Below are 17337 nucleotides of genomic sequence, written 5' to 3'. Positions count from 1 at the left end.
GTATCAAGTGTCTGAGGCCGGATCTGAACTCAGGTACTCCTGACTCCAGGGACGGTGCTCTATCCACTGCGCCATCTAGTTGCCCCTGCAATTTAATCTTAAAGAACTGCCCTAGTACTGACCAATTAAGTGACTAGCCCAGGGTCATACATGAAAATCAGGAAGTGAACTTAGGTCTTCCTCTAACAACTAGGTATATATACAATGTGAAAACACAGAAAAGCTAGATGAGCTTCAAAAAGGGGTTTCCTTATACTTCCTCCATGCAATACCCCTCTCCCAACATAAGAGATAATGAACAAATAAGGTACATTTGACAATAAAGAAAACCCTTTTTTTGGTAAAAGATGTCATTTCTATTACTAACCTGAAATATTCTTCTAAAACATATCACGCTTTTTTCATGTAATAATGATAGAATACTGAAATCAATTAGGACTAGGTAAAATGCATTCTAATAACAGTGATTTCTGTCCTTCTTGGATGTAGGGCAAGAATAAATGAAAAACATTTATTAAGTGCTTACTATATCCAAAGCACTGTGTTAAGTGTAGTGAATACTAATTTAAATGAAGACAGTCCTCACTCTCAAGGAACTCACATTCTAAGACAGGGAGATAAAAGAAACAGGAGGTTTCAGCATTAAGTCAAATGGAAAGCCCCTACAGTCTTTCAGAGTGCAAAATATTCCTCTTGGTTGTTTCTTAGAACATTCATGCAAAATTTTTCTTCGTCAAAATATTTTTTGAGGTTCCACTTGAATTTACATTCCTCTGTGCACTATGCATCTTAAAATAATACAAAAACATATATGAAAACAGGAAATAATCATAAATAACAATGCTTCATTTCCCTCATCTCTGGTTTAAAAGCAGCTGAGGGTTTTCCAGGTTGATATTAATCATAAAACCAAATTAATATATGACAGGCTAGAACCTCCAAGAAAATTTAGGGGTTTACCAAATGCAAAGCAACTTAGAAACCAAGACAACAACCTCTATATAAAGTGTGATATATGACCTTGACAGACAAGTTCAGGTTACGGTACACACTACACTCAATATGTTATGCCACACCTTCAAAGAACTCTGACCACTGATTTGGAGTAAAAACTCAACATGCCCTCACAGACTTATTTCTGTTTTATATTCCTTAACAACAACAATAACAAAAAAACCCTTACCATTAGTATCTGAACTTGACTGGAAATTTGGGGGAATTTTAATACAATGGATGTCCTACCCTGAGTAGATGTACCAAAATTTTCTTTATTATCTAGTACTAAAATAGCTGATTTGAAATTAAAAATAATTATGTGATATAAGGCAATCTAAAAGAGGATGCATTTGGTAGATAAAAATCAAATCCATAAAATACAGATCCTATGTAATGAAAACATTAATAAACTAAATTTGATAAAACCATAAAACTGTAAAATCTACCTAAATCCTTTTCTGATACTTTACCATGAAATGAAAGGCTATACCAGCAAGGTGCAAACTCAACTATGCTGGAGATGACCGAAGAAGTCAAGACAGAATGTGTCTGCTTGCTGAAGTTTCATCATTAGTGGGCTAGCCATGAGGTGATGAATTCACTGGTTGTGGCCCTAACTCCACCTGTGCCCTCCCATTTCTGTAGTGGTAGAGCAGCAGAAAAAGGGACAGAGAGTGCTAAGAATCACACAGTCATTTTTGGATTATCTATTAAAAATTAACTTATCTTTTGGTATTCCCTCTGTAACAAATGGACATACTCTTGGAACAGGGGTTCTTAACTTGTTTTTTGTCATGGAGCCCTTTGGAGGTACACGGACTATGGGTTAAGAACCCCTTAAGAGGAACTGAGCCTTCAATCTCCTCATCTCTCATGACTACTGCACTCCACCTCAGTCACACACACAGAGGAAGGTTAAACCCTCTTGATCCTGACATCATCCACCAGGATTTCACTTTCATGATCACAACCTAACTTTCCATATATCCTTAAACTTTCTAATTGTATTTTCTATCCCACTGTTCTCTTCTATCCTTCCATCTATCGGTATTTTCCCAGGCCTTCAGCCTTGCTCTAAGTTTGCTTTCAATCCTTTCCAATTCGAGTTCTTTAAGATCAACTCTATATTATCCTTTGTTCTTGATCTCTTTGTTCCCTTGTTTTACTTTTTGTTGCCTTTGTCTCAACAAAACTTATCCTGGGATTACTCCCACCATCTACCTCCTCCAGTCCTGTTCACATATTACTTAAAGGAGCCAGAGGAAGACATACAACAAAGGTGATTGGATCTACTATAAATTTATGAAATCCAATCTCAACTGGGTCCTGACTGTAGCACAATAGTCCTTTACACCCCCTCAACTGATTATCTATCTCATTCCTCCAAACAGCCGTTTCAAATCTCCTACATGTCACACTGTCCTCTACCCTATTCTGCTAGTCCTCACCCCCCACACCCTCACTACACCAGAGGTAGCCTTATACTTTACTAAAAAAAAAAAAAAAGGACATTAACAGGGAGTCTCCTCTTATGCCTCATCTCACTATACATCCTATGACATCATCCCCATTCCCTATTTCTTTACTCTATTCTCTGGTGATGAGAATGCTCTTTTCCCCATCAAGCCTCTTTATCTCATACCCTTCCTACTTCTCTGGCAGATTGTCTCCACAATCATCTCCTCTCTCTGATCTTTAATCTTACCTGGTCTACCGGTTCCTTTCATGCTACCTACAAATATAGCCAAGCCTTTCCCATCAAGAAAAACCATGACAATATGTGACTCCTCTGGTTTTTTCTCACAATCCTTTAAAAAGTCTATCTATATTTAATGACTCCACTTCCTCTTTTCTCTTAAATCTCAACTCCTTCTTGTAAGTTGGCTTCTTCCTTAATCAATTGACAGTGCTAACAAAACTACCAATGGCCTCTAAATTGCCAAGTCTAATTGTCCACATCCTTCTTGACATCTTAGACCACCTTCCTTTCTCCTCTCTGGGATTTTGTCCCATTGCTCTCTTGGTTCTCTTTTGCTGAATAATCATCCAGCCCAAACCTCCTATTTTGGGTGTACCAAAGGCTTTATCCCTTCTCTCTACATTTTTTTTCACTTGGTGATCTCAGTTGCTCCAATGGAGCACATGACCCTCTGGATTCAACCCTAATCTTCTTCCTGAGTTCCAGGTTCACACTGCTCACATTCACATTCTGATCTAGGTTTTTTGTAGGCATTTTAAACTCAATATATTCAAATCAGAATTCACGATCTTTTCCTCAAAACAACCCCTCTACCAAATTTCCTTCCAGTGACCAAGATGTGTGGCTTTGGTGTTATCTCCTGTCACGTACTCTATGTTGCCAATTAATTGTCAAATAATTGTCACTTCTGCCATGACAATTTCTCTTATATCTGTCCCTTTCTCAACACCCACAAAGCCACTACTGTTGTCACTTCTGATCTAAACTAATGCAAGAGACTCTACTTTGTTCCCTGTCTCATATTTCTCTCCATACCAATATATCCACTATAAAGTTACCAAAATGATTCTTTTAATGTGCAGGTCTGAATATGTTCCCCCACCTCAATAAATTTCAGTAGCTCCTTTTTAACTTCTGGGATTAAATATTAACTTCTCCATTTAGCACATAAAGTCCTTCAGAACCCAGTCCTAAACTCCCAATGGTTCAAACTGGCCTACTCCACGGTATTCCATCTATCATCCTTCTGCATTTACACCTCATCTCTGTCTCTTTCAAGATTCAGTTCAAGTGAACCTTCAACAAGGTCCTTCTTGATCCCTCCAACTGCTGGTGTTCTGTAAAAGGTATCCAAAATTCTTAAGTGTTAAATTCTTAGTTTAAAGCTATTCAAGCTTTAGTAACAATACTAACATTTTTGGGGCTATATATGTGTATATTTTGTGGTTGTTGAGTCCTTTCAGTTGTGTCAAACTCTGTAACCCCATTTAGGGTTTTCTTGGCAAAGATACTACAGTGGTTTGACATTTCTTTCTGTAGTTCAGTTTACAGATGAGGAAACTGAAGCAAACAGGGTTAAGTGACTTGCTCAGGGTCAGCCAGCTAGTAATTATCTGAGACAAGATTTTAACTTACAAAGAGGAATCTTTCTGACTCCAGGTCCAGCAATCTATCCATTGTACCATCTAGCTGTTTGTGTATATACATGTTATCTGCAGTATCTAGCTATGGGAAGGGTGAACAGAGCTGTATGTAAAGACAAAAGGTGTCTATACAACTCATACCTTCATTTCCAAATACATCCCTTCCCCATTCCATAACCAGCAAGCTATCCCTCACAAGAAAGATCAAAATAGAAAGTGAAAAACTAACCAGTTCAGCAAAACCAAACAATAAATCACGTTTGATAGTACATGCAATGTTCTACCCCTGCCATCCTCCTGCCTCTGCAAGGAACAGAGTGTATTTTCTTATTTTATCCTAGGACCACGATTGATTATTATTATTTTTTTTTTACAGGGCAATGGGGTTAAGTGACTTGCCCAGGGTCACACAGCCAGTAAGTGTCAAGTGTCTGAGGCCGGATTTGAACTCAGGAACTCCTGAATCCAGGGCCGGTGCTTTATCCACTGCGCCACCTAGCCGCCCCCACGATTGATTATTAATTACACAGTGCTCAGTTCTTTTTTTGTTTCCATTTATATTGTTATAATCATTATATTTGTATTATATTTGTTTACTTCACTCTGCATCAGTTTATGTATATATTTATCAGCATATCAATCGTGTGTATATAAACATATGTATATATATATATATATATATACACACACACATATGTACATCAGTTTCTTTAAATGTTTGTATTTCTGATTTAGAGTAATCTCTGTCCCATTCATGTACCATAATTTGTATAGTTATTCTTCAAATGATAGGCACCCACTTTGTTTACAGGAAGTACTTTACTACTAGAAAAAGTACTACTATAAATATTTTAGGGAATATAGTATCTGCTTTTTTGTCTTTGACCTCCTTAGGACACATAGGTAAAAAGAGTATTTAGTTACTTTGGGGCAAGGGGCAAAATTCCAAGTTGCTTTCCTGAATAACTAGAAAGATTCACAGTACCACATATAATTTAAGAACTCTGTGTGTGTGTATGTGTCTTTCTGCCCATCTAATATACTTCCATTTTTTGGGGGGGAGGTCATCTTTGATAATCTGAAGACATAAAATGAAACCTCAGTTGTTTTGATTTGCATTTTTCTTATTAATTAGTTGTCTGATAGAACCTTTTACATGATTGTAAACAGGCTACAATTCTTACTTTGAGATCTGTTTGTATATATCCACAGAGGAAAAGTTTTCATCATTACATATTTATTTTAATTCCCTGTATATGTTGAATTTCAGATCCTTTTCAGAGATATCTGGTGTCATGATTTCCCCTCACAATTGAAGGCATCTATTATTCTAAATTTAGTGATATTATTTCAGCAAAAACTTTTCCATTTAATATGATAAAAATAATCGATTTTGTCTTTTGTAGTCATTTCTATCCTTTGCTTGAGAATTGTCTTCCTAGTCATATAGCGTTGTAGGTTAACTGATAATCATAATTTTTTTTTGTTTGTTTAGCATTACCTTTAAAAGGTCCTAACCATTTTGAGCTTATTGTGATGTCTAAGTTGTAAGGCATTGGCTTAAATATAATTTCTGTTAAAATGTTTTCCAAATTTTTCCAGTAGTTTTTGATAAACAGAATTCCCCCTGAAGTAATTGATGATCTTGGGTTTATCATCCACTAAGTTAGATTGTTCTTACTTCTTTCTTATCTAGCTGGTTCCACTAATCTACTTTTTGCTCAGTCTCAGGCTCACTAAATGGGTGCATCTGAACTGGGGTGATGAAGGACTGAAGCGAATGTCTCAAAGAATCTACCGCCACCTACGACCTGGGGGCATTCTGGTTTTAGAGCCCCAGCCTTGGTCATCCTATGGCAAGAGGAAGACACTCACGGAAATCATCTACAAGAATTATTATCGAATTCAGCTGAAACCTGAGCAGTTTAGTTCCTACCTAACATCCCCTGAGGTTGGCTTCTCCAGCTACTAGCTTGTAGCCACACCCCACAACTCTTCCAAAGGCTTCCAGCATCCTGTGTACCTGTTCCACAAGGCTAATTGCCCTACTCACTGAGGAGCCCTTCAAGGACAATGATCAGAAGCTGCTCTGTTACTGAGGACCTGTGGGGGGGAGAGTTCTACACACAGTTTACTCCTCTTCCTGATACCTAATTTGTTTTCCTGCCAAAATCTTTACCAAGGAGCCTACCAACCTCCAGCACCTAAGCATTGGACATAATTGGGCTAAAAGGTTGTCATCTCTTTCTCCCCACAGCCTTGTAGGCTGGATGTTATGTATCATGAACCCTTGCTTTTTAGTAAGGGGAACTGGGTGTCTGAATCTCAATTGCTCTGGGTCTTCCCTTTTTGTCTCTTCCCCATCTACCCCTTCGATTCCTAGCCCCTGGTGGGCACCCTGGCCACATTTCAGTGGACCAATTTAGGATGGGTATCACCAGATGCTGCAGAACTCCCCTCTAGATTGTCCTTGTGTGATGGGGGGAAGAGAGGGTCTGGGGTGAAAGCAGTACAATAAACCTGATATTGAAGGCAGTGACCCCTAAAAATTTTTTAAAGTTAGTACCACCTAGTTTTGATGATTATTGTATTATAGTACAATTTCAGGTCTGGAATGGCTATTCCTTCTTCATTCCTACTTTTTCACAATTTCCTTTAAGATTTGAGGTCTTTTGTTCTTCTAAATAATTTCCAACATTGTCTTATCTAGTTTTATAACTACTCTTTTGGTAGTTTGGCAAAGCACGAAATCTATTAATTTGTTAAGGTAGTATTGTCATTTTTAGAATACTGTTAGCCTAACTATTCATAAAGAAAAAATCAACTGGATGAAAAATACCTTTTGTCCTGACCACAGATACAGATGGATGGACAAACTATAGCACTGAATTGGACCAAAAGTGTGTATATATGCATATATACATACATATATGCACACAGTATTAATCCATTTATATATATATTATGGATAAATATTGTATTTGTGTGATAAATTAGCCCTAGAAATTAACTGGTAGAAAAGAATACAATAGATTGAATGAGAAATTTTAATTTTAATAAGCAAAGATTCTGTTTGAAAGCTAAATCCATATTTTTAATGTTAATATTCTTGTAGTGATACTATATTGCTATGACTTGTGGAATATCAAAATCTACAAAGAATCAAAATTGTGTATAACCTAAAGGACAATGGAGAAAATGGCAAACATTACTAGGATGCAACAAATTATGAATAAGGAACTGCATAGAAGAAGCAGTATAAAGGATGTCACCAGGGAAATGCATCATTAGACAATAAAGTGAACAAGAGTGAAGGAGACTTACTAGTAGCCTGTATACTTCATCGACATGCACACAAGGTCAAAGAGATTTGAAGGAAAGCCTCTAATGTACTAACTACAAGGATGGGCCTTTCTATAACAGATTTACAGAAGGATATGGTGCAAGAGCCACCAGGGATGAGCATGCATGGATAGATTTCAATCTGTACCATTTGAAGGTAATACCTACAGCAATGAGAGAGAGAGAGCGCAGAACCACTGATGTATTAACAAGGAACTCTTAAAATTTTACAACAGCATTCTATAGGGAAAAATTAGGTGCATGACAAAGTATGATGATTCTAATTTATTTTACTTATTGCAAATGAATTACAAATCACTTGAGGTTAGGAATAATGACATGTTTTCTGTATTTCTAGGTATATATCAGTGCTTTAAGTAAATGTTCGTAACTATTTTCAGGGCTAGGTTGCAATATGACTACTGGAATGTACTAAGTGATTTTATGCCATGAATATATAATAGTTACAATGCTTAGCACACTGTTGCAAAAAGGTAATCTATATTATTCATTTAAAAATAAATCATATTAAAAGTATAGATATTTGGATATTTATTAAAACCCATAGTTCTAAATTTTTAAAACTCCCTAAAAATAGACAAGTGAATTTTTTTCTAATTTTCTGAAATTTGTTGCTAATGTGATTTTACTAGTAATTTTGGATACGTCCTACTTTGATGCTTCATTATGACACAGAGGTGATCCTAGGTTTTTTTTAGCCTTTGCCCAGTGATAAAATGCATATGTACCATTTAAGGACTAGCCCAAGAGTTGCATAATCAGATTAGTCACAATGTTTTAATATTTTTGGCCACAACAACTCATTAAAAATAAATGAGGGGGGCAGCTAGGTGGCGCAGTGGATAGAGCACCGGCCCTGGAGTCAGGAGGACCTGAGTTCAAATCTGGCCTCAGACACTTAACACTTACTAGCTGTGTGACCCTGAGCAAGTCACTTAACCCCAATTGCCTCACTAAAAATAAATAAATGAATGAATGAATGAATAAATAAATAAATAAATAAATAAATGAGGGGCAGCTAGGAGGCAAAGTGGATAGAGCACTGGCCCTGGAGTCAGGAGAACATGAGTTCAAATCCAGCCTTAGACACTTGACACGAACTAGCTGTGTGACCCTGGGAAAGTCACTTAACCCTCATTGCCCCACCTCCCCCTCAAAAATGAATGAATTTAAGTAGATGCACTGAAAATTAATTTGGTTTTAGATGCTTTCAATTAAAATATCTTTATTGCTTTATTTGCCAAAGTACTCGACAAAAGAAATCACCCATTAACACGCTCAAGAACACTGTTCACATTAATAGTGTAGAAAGCCAATCATTTTTTTTCCACTAGAAAACCACCCAATTCACTGGGACTTTCCACATTTTTTGCCTATATAGTCACTTGATATTTTAGTGGCAAAAATATAACAGCATTACTACTTAGAGTTATAATCAGCTTATACTGTCTTATAAATTAAGAGCCTTATTATTATATGGAAAAATAGTAAAATTGAATTAAGGAGTATTTTTTCCACATTAAACAATGGCCTAAGATATAACCTAAGCAAAGTGCCTTATTTAATTTTTTATTTTATTAAAAGGAAAACTTAGATTATCTTTGGGGTTCAAATAAGACACAGAAAAACAATATGGCTTAATATGCACTTGAACCAAATAGTCTTTCAACACAAGTCAACCCTTCAATCAAGATGACAGGAAGTTCTTGGTGCCTTCTCATGCTGTTTCTGAGTACTATATCTTACCAATTCAATATCCTTTCTTGAAAGTTGTATAAGAGGCTGAGAAAAATGCTCTCTTCCCTGCTCTCCTTAACTTCTCTTTCTTATTTCTAATTTCAAGATGTTCTTTAATGGCTTCTCATTGGAGAGTCCTCAAACTCAATAAAGCCAGGCTGTGTTGAAAGTAAGGTGAACTCTTTAGAGGATAAACACATGTTGTATGATATGCATAGCACCCATTAAACAGACTCAATTTCATTTTGATCTCTAAAATACCCATTTTGGAATTGAAGATAAGTGCTTTAGTAACTAAACAGTAAGAATAACAAAATTTTGCCTCTTCACATTCTTTTTAAAAAATAGGTCCTTTTGTAATTTTCCTTGAACATAACCAGATAACAGGATAAATGAAATAAATATTCTTGATTACTAGCCTGGGTATTAATGGTTCCAGGTTTAGTGATTATTTTACAGCTGGGTCAAGGAAACAGATCAGAAAGTATAATAAAAAGAGAAATATATAATTGTATCCACTGACTTCATGATTACATGCCAGACTGAAGTCAATGAGAATTTTAATGAGATTATCCAAAGGCAAAATTCAACTTATGATGCTTGCTTCTAAACTCATTTACAAAGAATTTTGTTGTTGTTGTTTGAATCTATGATTTTTTTGGTTGAAGGAACTCAATGAAGGAAACTTCTCCTAGCAATACAAAGCTGCAACTGATCCGTGGCATATAGTCTTAGAAAATTGTTTCAGGCATTGAGACATGAAGTGACTCGGCCCAGAATCAAACAGACAATATATGTGCCAGAAGATTTGAATCCAGGTCTTTCCAACTCACGGACAGTTCTGTGTTCATTACAGCACATTACTTCTACAAGGAACATAAAGAGTATATAAAAATGTATCCAGATTATTCTTACCTAAAAGAGAGCTTTATCATGTCACGAGCTATAAAATAGAAAAGACTAAACCTTCAAAAACCAACAGGATGTTTTGGGGTTAAGATGCCACTAGATTTTATATTGCAGTCTCAAAATCAGAGAGAGGCAATAAAGCCAATTTTCACTCTTCACAACATTTTCCTTGGATACTACTTCTGGCAAATACTTGGTTTTAATTATGTACTCCTTGGTGTCATCTAAAAACATCAAAAACCAATGTGGTGACAAAATGAAAGTAAAATTAATAGTATATGGGAAACAAAGGGAAATACACAGTTGCGTAAATGTACTATCCTTGGGCAATCTGAGGTGCTTTCATTAGATGTTTTGATAACATGTCTCACAGAGGTCTTTTTGGATCTTTCATTTTCAGTGGAATGGCCAAAACCTGAGATTGCTAACAATGCTATCTTCCTATGTGATGTCAATTTAATTTTCTTTAAAGATTTTCTTCTTCCTTCTTTTTTTTTCTATTCTACTTTATCTTGAACTGAAGGAGGGATTGAAGGACATAAACATTTACTAAGTACCTACTATATGTAAGGCACTGAGCTAAGCAATTTACAAATGTTAACTCATTTGATCCTCACAACTTTTCAAGGTAGACATTATTATCTCCATTTTGTAGTTGAGGAAACTGTAGCAGACTGAGCATAAGCCACTTGCTCCAGGGGTCACACAGCTAGTAAGTGTCTGATGCCAAATTTGAACTCAGGTGTTCCTGACTCCAGACCTAGCACTCTATCCATTATACCACTTAGCTGTCTTAAACATTTTTCCAACTCCTTACTTTTCTTCTTTCTGCATTACGATCTTATGAGATGGGAACCATAAATTTGAAAACTCCTAAATAGGACAATTGCAGGTGATGATTAGTAGCCAAAACAGAATTTATTTGTTATTAGAATTCATATTTTCTTACAGGTGTTTTGCTTCTACACCAAAACTTTACATAATGTTTTGTGACTTGAAAACCTTACAGTATTGGATTAAACAACCAACCAAAAAGCACTCATTAAACATCTATGTGCCACACACTATGCTAAGAATACAAAGATAAAAAATATGGTTCTTATCTTCAAGGAGCTTAAACTCTATAGGAGGAGATAATATATACATATAAAAGTATATACAGAATAAGAATATTATGTACAAAGTGTATATAAAGAGAGACACTAACAGCGAGGGGAAATGAGAATTGTATCATATAGGAAGTGGTGTTTGAGTGAAGCTTCAAAGAAAAATAACAACTCTAAATGGTAGAGTTGAATAGATAGTTCATTCCATTCATAGGGGACAGAGTGAACAAAGGCAAAGATATAGGACCTGAGTATTTTGTGTGAGGAATAGCAAGGACTGATTGGTTAGCTAGACCATCATTTGTGGGAGAGGGGGTAGCAATGTTTAATGATGCTAAAAAGGCATAATGGAACCAATATGTAAATGCTTTTAAAAACCAAACAGAGAAGTTTATATGTGATCCAAGGAATCACATAGAGGTGCCACTGCAATTTGTGGAGCATGAAAAATGACACTGGAAAATCCGTGCTTCAGGAATATCTGGGAGCCAGGTATGTGGAAGGGCAATTGTTGAAGGTAGAGACTTAGGGCAATAAGACCAATTGGGGAAGCTATTGCAATAGAATAGTCAAGGAGTGATAGAGGCCTGAACTGGGATGAGTTTGGCTATATATGGTGAAAGAAAGGGACAGATAAGAGATGCTTTGAAGACAATCTGGACAAAATTGGCCACTGATAAGATATGAAGGGTAAAAGAGTGAGAAGTTGAGAATGACCTCAAGGCTGCAAACTTGTATGATTATGATACACTCAATAAAAATAGGGAAGTATGGAAGAAGGGTGGGTTTTGATGGAAATATAATAAATTCTGCTTCAGACATGGCATTTGAATGCATAAAGAACATATGGTTTGAAATGTTTTTATAATTACTTTATAAATTTATAATTGTTTTATAAATGGTGGGACAGAGAAATTATGGTCTAGGTAAAATATCAACTAGTCATTGAGTAGTAGAAGTAGGATTCAAATACTTATTAAATACTCTTGATTCTAAGTCCAAAGATCTTTCTACTCTGAAACCTCAATATTATTTATATTAATGCAAATAAAGTATTTATTAGCAATGACAATTTGCCATTTTTGCTTTAATGAAATATATACTCTTAAGTCCATTTTCCATTCAGGAACAGCAGAGATAGGGAGGGAAAATGTTGGGAGTGTTCTTTTCAAATTCTCTAAAAACCATCAATAAATTAAAAAGCATTTATTCAAAATAGTACCACCTGCCTCTTGATCTGCAAACATGTGATCTTGCAAATAATTTAATAAAAGAAATCAGTGGCTCATATAGGCTTTAACTCATAAACCTAAAAGTAAGTGGTATCTGGGTATCTGAAACTCAATATTCTATATAGCTGAAAGAAGCAGGCACTGCTAAGTGTATTAAGGATGCGTGAAAGCACCTGTTGTCACACCAGGACTGCAAACCTCATTTTATTATCGGAACACAGAATAAAAGCAAGGCTGCTTCTTTTTGTCTGATGATTACAGAATACAAATCCCTAGGTCATTTTTTTTCTACAGAGATCAATATAACGACATAACTGTCCCATTTTATCAGTGTATGTACAGCTGCCAATGGTCAGATTCAGTAATTATCTAGCTTGTTTCACAAAGTAGGAGGTCATGGAGGGATAAATAACTGGGGGAAAGGTTACATGTTACCAAGCAATGCTCCCTCAGTGCTTTGTTACAGTGCTAATCTTATTCAAAATGATAAAAAATGCCCATTTTAAAAAATAACTACTAATGAGCTTTTTACTTTTGCACTTTGAGAATGAAAAAATAATTACACTTACCTGGACTTTTGGTCATTTAGTAATGACAATCAATTCCCTCAATTATGAGAGGATAAAGAGGTCATAGCATTTCCTCAGGAAACAATTATCCAAAGTTATGCTGAAGAGGGAATAAATAGCATTGAAATAGAATGCTGGCATGATAGGATAAGAGTTGCAGCCATGCTGCGTATGCTGGAGTCTGGAAAAAATAAATTTAAGAATTTACTCTCCCCTCTGACAATGACCTAGTTCGATGACTATATTTGATTTTATTATAAAAATTACAGTTAGTCAGAAAATTCAAACATGCTTGGCATTCCTGCCACAATTTGTCTACCACCTACCTTCTTCCTTCCCATTATTCTCTATGATTCAGTCAAACTGGTCTATTAGCTGCTGCCTATACAGGACATTTAAACTCCACAGCCTCCAGCTCAGTCCTCAGCAGAGGCCGGTAATTCCTTCCTAAAGAGCAGAGACCTTTAACTCAGCACCAACAGAAGCCTCTCCAGCTCTGCTCCTGGGGTCTGTGGCCAAGCAGTATGGAAAGCAACGGTTTAACTTTTTTTTTTTTTAACACAATTTTTTTTTCCGTTTCAGAGCTGGGTACTGGGTTTCTGGTAGTGAGAAGCCCTTACACTAACTTATGTTTCAGGACATTTCCCATATCTTTGTCTTTGCACTGTAGGCCATAACCTGGCCATGACCAGCAGCCCAGTAATCACCAAACTACTCTGGAGTTCAAGGTTCCCCAAATTCTACAATTCCTCAACTATTTTATGCAAATGAATGGCCAGTAGAGAGGAACTATCTTCTGTCCCTAGGTCAAGTCTTTTTTCTAAACTGATTTTTGACATGCAAAAGAGCTATCAATGCCTTATACCTTTTCAACAAGGGTCAGGACATTTTTTCTATAAATAACCAGATAGTAGATATTTTGGCCTTTGCCAGCCAAGAGGCCAAATCAAAGATACTACTACATAGCTACTAATATAACAAGAGAGAAAATAATAATCACTAAGTACACTTTTTTTTTTGTAATAAAGGTCTACTAATGAAAAGAATGGAATTCTTTTTGGGGAGGATAGCATTTTGTTTAATTAGGGTTCAAACTCAGTGTTCCTTATCAAAATCAATTACAAATGTTTATCTGTAAATGCTGACATGTTGAAATTTCAGGTATTTTTTACATTAAAAATGTCTTTTCATACATATAGGTACTGCAAAATATTGGAAATAATCCATCAGTGTGTGATTTTAATTTAGTATAGTCATTACATGAGAAGAAAAGTAGAATTAGATAAGATTCTTTTCTTGATATTTGCCTGTCATTACATTGCAAATTAATCACTCCCAATTAAAGGATTTTGGAATGCGGAAATTTCTTTTGCACTTGTGTGCAGATCTGTCAAAGAATGCTGGAACTGTAGTTTGAGCTCAGAAAACATATCCTTGGCAAATTAGTGTGAGATCAGAGATCTCACATTTAAACAGCATGTGAAGTGTGTATAAAGCAGCCTGACATTACTTGTGATTCAAAACACATTAGTTGTCATTTAACTTACTGACGTTTTTAAAGTTTTGCACATAACCACTGTTTTGCTTTCCTCAGCAAAAACTAATTCCCAAAGCAATTCAATGTTTGATAAAAGTTGCTGAGGGAAATTCTTCCTGTTCAGAAAAATTTAAATTTTGGCCTTGAACTAAAAAAATGTAATAGAAACTTTATTTTCTTCTGTTTTTGTTTTACCATGATGGATATTCACTGGTAATTAAAAAAAAATGTTGAAGTACAAAGGTACACACGGTACTCAAAAAAATGTCCAGTTGACCACTGTTGTGGGAAAGCAGCCATAGAAAGTATGGTTGTGTTCCAATAAACTTTTATTTCTAAACAGTGTAATTTAATTTCATGTACTTTTCATATATCACAGAATATTCTTCCAGACTTTATTTTTAAGCATTCAAAAATGTAAAAACTATTGTTGGCTCATTGGCCATACAAAAATGGGACACAGGCATACGGGTGGTATTTTGCTGACCCCTGCTTTAGAATGTTAGGAATAATCCATTCATACTTGATATGGGCTCACCAGGATGAGGGAGGAATGAGCTACTCACATCTGAAAATGGGCTCATCCTCTAGAAAGTATAAATGCAGACTGAGTGGGGCAGTTTTGTGTGTGTGTGTGTGTGTGTGTGTGTGTGTATATGTATTTATCTTGCCCCCCCCCAGGATAGGATCTACACATTTTTAAATCTGAAAGGGTCACACCATTACACATAAACAGTTAAATGCAAGCTTACATTTAACTATTTAGGACTTCAAATTTCATTTTTTCTACTACATTATATTAATACACAATTGTACTTTAGAGCATGATGGGTTCTTAACCTGGGGTCCTTAAATTTTTTTTCATATTTTGATACTTTATTTTAACACAATTGGTATCCTAAGTGTTTTGTTTTGAGCTATTTAAGCATCATTCAAAGAAGTTGAAAGCTTCCCTAGACTACCAAAAGGGTACATGACACAAAAAGATTAAGAACCCCTGTTCTAGGTGTTCATTTTTCTATATGAGGTACAGCATTTTGACAATTTAATTCATCTCAAAAATTTTAAACTATTTTTTAGAAGAGAGGCAACTTCAGTTTTAAATAAGCTTATAAGGTGAACAGGGAGGCCATCCATAGTTCAAATTATCTACATAACTAAATTAAAGCTCCTTCCTTAAAGGAAAACTACAACGCACATTTAGAAAATGGACTGCAAAGATGAGAAACTGGCTTCTTTCTTTAACATTATTAAAACGAATCGAAATCTATGTCTTAAAATAGAGATTCCTAACCTCAGGCTCCTTTGCTGGATCTTCATCCAGGTCATACCCAATAATGGTGGCTGTCCCAGAGGACTTTTTCCTGGGGCCTCTTCTCCCTCTATACTATTTCACTTGGGGATTTCATCAGCTTCCATAGATTTAATTACCTTCTCCATGCTAATGATTTTTAGATCTACTTATCCAGCCCTATTTTCTATCCTGACCTTTAGTCTAGTTTTGCACTGCTAACTGACTATTGGACATCTCAAATTGATATCCTATAGATACCTTGAATTCACATGCCCAAAACTAAACTCATTATCTTCCTCTAAAACCATCTCCTCTTCATACCTTCTCTGTTACAGTTGAGGCATGTTATCCTCTGACTGGCATTCACAGTCTTTCATAAACTAGCTCCTACCTTTCCAATCTTCTAATTTAATCACCTCCATGTGCTCTGTGATTCAATAACACTGGTCTCTTTGCTGTTCCTCTCAAAACACACTCCGAATCCAAACTGGGTATTTTCATTAGCCTGGAAGGAATTCTCTTCCTCCTCATCTTTGCCTCCAGGTTTTCCCTGCTTTGTTCAAGTTCCAGCTAAAATCTTTCTACAAGAGGCCTTTCTTGATTCCCTTTAATGCTAGTGCCCTCCCTCTGTCATATATTATATTTCTTTTACATTTCCCTCTTGGAAGCAGGGACTATGTTTTGCTCTTCTTTGTATTCCCAGCACAGTGCCTGATACACAGTAGGTGCTTAATAAATGTTTGTTGACTGATGAAACCTATGGAACCCTTCTCAGAATAATATTTTTAAAAAATTAATAATTGTAGGAAATGATAAATTTCACCAGGGTTATTAAAAATAAATGTTTAATTTTTTTCATTCAAATTCACAGACATCCCCAAACTATTCATAGTCCCCAAGTTAAGAGCTCTCCCTTTAAAATGTAACATACTATGGTTTTTTAAAAAAATGTTTTAAGTCTGAATATAAGAATCCGTACTGCCTTTAAAAATGCAAAACAAAAAAGCAAGCAAAATATACTGAATAAAAATATCAATAAAAATCCCAAACACAAATATTATCACTTCTCTGATTTATTATAAAACCAAAGTAATTTTGAAAGGATGAACTTAAAGATAAAATAATATTTGATCCTACAGTCAATAGGGAGATACGGGAGTTTATTGATTTGGAAAGTATCATAGAGAGACCTGCACTTGAGGAAATCACTTGGGAGCTCTGCGGAGAACGCATTAGAGAGAGGCTTGAGGCAGAAAGGTAGTATGCCATTAGCTATAATTAGAAAGAAACAATCAACACTTTCATATTCAATGGGATTCTCTGACATGTTAGGTTGGAAGGAATAACCTACTTTGTACAGAAACCAATACAGCTGATCTAGAAAAATTCTAGGCTAGAGAAATTTTCTTGGTAGGACAATTTATTTCCAAAACAATCAATTTTGGTCTTTTGTTTATTTGTGCTGAGAATG

The 17337-nt window shown here is 35.6% G+C and overlaps 1 protein-coding gene and 1 pseudogene across 1 annotated transcript in view; one reads left to right on the top strand and one right to left on the bottom strand.

The window, feature by feature from the left end:
* The window catches only part of RALGAPA2 (Ral GTPase activating protein catalytic subunit alpha 2), a 409525-nt gene that overhangs the window by 51562 nt on the left and 340626 nt on the right, over positions 1-17337 (bottom strand).
* LOC122742526 overlaps positions 1-17337 on the top strand; it is a 90094-nt pseudogene that overhangs the window by 9302 nt on the left and 63455 nt on the right.

The sequence above is a fragment of the Dromiciops gliroides genome, chromosome 2 (assembly GCF_019393635.1).
Source record: "Dromiciops gliroides isolate mDroGli1 chromosome 2, mDroGli1.pri, whole genome shotgun sequence".
NCBI lineage: Eukaryota > Metazoa > Chordata > Mammalia > Microbiotheria > Microbiotheriidae > Dromiciops > Dromiciops gliroides.
The sequence above is the reverse complement of the archived record's forward strand: the minus strand, read 5'-3'. Positions and strand labels throughout refer to the sequence as shown.